Source organism: Grus americana, chromosome 26, assembly GCF_028858705.1.
Source record: "Grus americana isolate bGruAme1 chromosome 26, bGruAme1.mat, whole genome shotgun sequence".
Classification (NCBI taxonomy): Eukaryota; Metazoa; Chordata; class Aves; order Gruiformes; family Gruidae; genus Grus; species Grus americana.
In genome coordinates, this window is record NC_072877.1 from 4,957,414 (window position 1) to 4,960,498 (window position 3,085).

A 3,085-nucleotide genomic window follows, 5' to 3' on the forward strand; every position below is an offset into this window, starting at 1 on the left:
ATGAAGCAGCAGGACCCCGACTCGAGGGAGCAAGGTGAGAGCAAAGTATCCCTCCCCACAGCTCCCCATGGCTGGCAGAGGGGCTGTCAGGGCAGTCTGCATCCGGCCAAGCTAGGCCAGCTAGGCATGGACAGAGCCAGGCTTTGGGGGACGCTTCCCTCAGCCCTGCAGAGGTGCTCATTCCCAGCGGCATTTGCTCTCTCCCCTCCAGCATGCATGCTGTGTCGCCGGGCAGAGGCTGACCCGGATATCTGTGGGTGCAAAAGCGCAAAGAAGGGGCTCTGTGCCCACACCTATTGCCTGGTGAGTTGTCCTGGGGCTCTGTCCGGCTTTCAGCCAGGGATAGTCCCCTCCTTGCTGATCTCATGAGCTCCTGGCCTCCTCTGCTCTGCAGTTCCTTGCCAGTGGGCTTTTTCCACAAGAGAGCAGGAACGGGTTTCTCACTGAGGACACCAGACGCGCAATCCAGGAGGCAGCCCAGAAGGTGAGCATCTGGCAAGAGCCGGGAGGCTTGCGGGAGCTCCACCTGGAGCCCCGGAAAGAAATCCCAGCCCTTCCACCAGCTCTGGGACAAATGCCTGCTCCCAGCAGCTCCGCAGAGGCTCCGGCACAGGCCAAAGCTTCGTGGACCAGGCCGATCTGCGGGCTGTGAGCCAGCAATGCCCACAGTCTGTGCCCGGCCCGGAGGCATGGGGCCAGCCACGCAGGCCCTGAGCCTGCCGCTGAGGGGGGCTGCTCTGCTCTTTCCAGCGCTGCTTCGTTTGCGGCGAGACGGGCGCCGCCATCACCTGCCAGCAGAAGGGATGCGACCGGAGCTTCCATCTCCCTTGCGCCTCAGAGGGTGAATGTGTCACCCAGTTCTTCGGGCTGTACAGGTAAGGGCTGCCGGCCCTCGTGCAGGAGCCTCCCCACCTACCAGCAAGCGAGGAACCCACAGGGACGCTTCCCATCAGCTTGCCACAGCCCGAGCCTGAGCCCGGACAGGAGCTGGGGCTCCTTCACACCTCCTCTGCCCTCCTCGCCATCACCGGGGAAGGACTCGGCACTTCTCACCTCACCTTGCCCATCCCTTCCATCCTTCTCCCAGGTCCTTCTGCTGGGAGCACCGCCCAGAGCAGGCAGTGCAGGCCGCTCCAGAGCACAACACCACCTGCATCATCTGCCTGGGCCTCGTGGAGGACAAAAAGTCCTACCACACCATGGTGTGCCCAGCATGCCAACACGCCTGGTTCCACCGGACCTGCATCCAGAAGCAGGCTATCCATGCCGGCGTCTGCTTCCGCTGCTTGCGTTGCCAAAGCAAAGATCAGTTCGTGATGGAAATGCTCACCATGGGGATTCGAATCTCCAAGAGGTTCGTTTTTCTCTTCCCGACTCACAAGACGTCAGGCGCAAGCGTGGTGCCAGGCCAGGGCAGGCCTGGCCGCCTGCTGTCCCCTGACTCTTTGTCCTCTGCTGCGTGGAGGAGCTGGCAACAGGGTGTGGGCAGAAGGGCAGGAACGGCCTGGATCTGCCTGATGCTGGGGCAGCCGGGGCTCAAGACTTTCCCTTCCTTCTCCAGCAGACAACCGTCACGGGAGAGCGACCAGGCATTTGGACTGGTGTATCAGAGGCACATCCGCTGCAATGCCAGCAAGTGCCTTTGTCTGGGAGGCAGGGAGCAGGCAGAGGAAGAGGGGTGAGTTGCCAAAGCAGCGATCTAGGGCTCTGCATGGGATCTCTGTCTCCCCACGTGCTCAGGGAGGAAGGACTAAGAAGAAGGGTTCTGCCAGGCAATCCGGTGCTTGCGACACTTTGTCCTCACAACCAGCAACCCCTGTGCTTCCCCAGGTCCTGGCAGATGCTCCTGTGTAGCTCCTGCGCAGCCAAAGGCATCCACAGGCGCTGCTCCTACCTGAGGAACAGCGCAACCACCTGGCAGTGTGACTGCTGTGCTGGCCTGTGCCCTGGTAAGAGGCAAAGCACCCGGGTGTCCCCCGCGCTGGGGCCAGGGGCCAGGCTAGGCCTGGTAGCAGGGACTTAGGTTGGGCTTGGCTTCAGGAGGGCTGTGGGCACCACGATGGCCTCTCCTGCCCCGGGGCTGGGTGGCCGTGCTGCTGACCTTCCTGCCCCCCCCTTGCAGGCGCCAGTGACAAGTCAGAGCTTGCCAGCATCAGAACCGCCAGCCAGGCGGCATCGGGGCTGTCCCATGGCTCCCTGGTGCCTGAGAGCAGCAGGCCCAGCACCATCACCTACCCACCACCGGGGCCATCCTGCAGCTCCCCAGGGCCTGAAAGCAGCAGCCGCTCCAGCCACCTTGGGCCAGACCGCATCCGGCACCGCTCGCAGTTACAACGTCGGGCGCAAAAGCCATACAGCCGGCCTGGCAAACCCCGTGGGACCAGCCATGTGCCAGCTCCAAGTGTCGAGCCGAGCAGCCCCAGCACTGCCTGGCAGATGGCGCTGGGGCTGTTCCTCGGTTTGCTGGCGCTCCAGAGGAGCAGCTCCACCTCTGCCAGCCAGGCAGCGTCGGGGCTGTCCTGTGGCGCTCTGGTGCTCGAGAGCAGCAGCCGCTCCAGCCACCCTGGGCCAGACCGCATCCGACACCGCTCGCGGTTACAACATCGGGCGCAAAAACCATACAGCAGGCCTGGAAGATGCTGCTGACCAGTCATGCGCCAGCCCTGAGTGCTGGCCCCCATGCCCCAGCACAATAAAGTTGGCTGCTCATCTTATCTGCACTGGGAGATCCCACACTCGTTTGTCCATCATCCTCCTCTGCCCTTCTCAAGGGCCAGTCTTAGGGGATGGGACTGGGGGTCTCCCTGCTCTTCTCCCCCAGGGTTGGCAGCATCTTCCCCAGACCGGAATTCCTCCCTATGAGCTGGCCTTGGCCAGCTGCCCAGCACCTTGCCCATGTGCTTCAGGCCTTGCTGGCCCCGGGAGGCTGCAGTTCAGTGTCACTCCGGAGCAGCGCTTTCCCCCAGTGGCATGCTCACACGCACCCCCCCCTCAGCCCCATTGCACCCCTCCTCTCTACCCCTTCCCCACTCCCCTGCGACAGCTCTCCCCCACCTCCAGGCGCAGCGCCGCCGTCCCACAGGGC

At 63.6% G+C, this 3,085-nt stretch overlaps 1 pseudogene; it reads left to right on the top strand.

The window, feature by feature from the left end:
- Positions 1-2,862, top strand: LOC129196600 (PHD finger protein 7-like; annotated as a pseudogene).
- Positions 2,863-3,085: the final 223 nt, after the last annotated feature.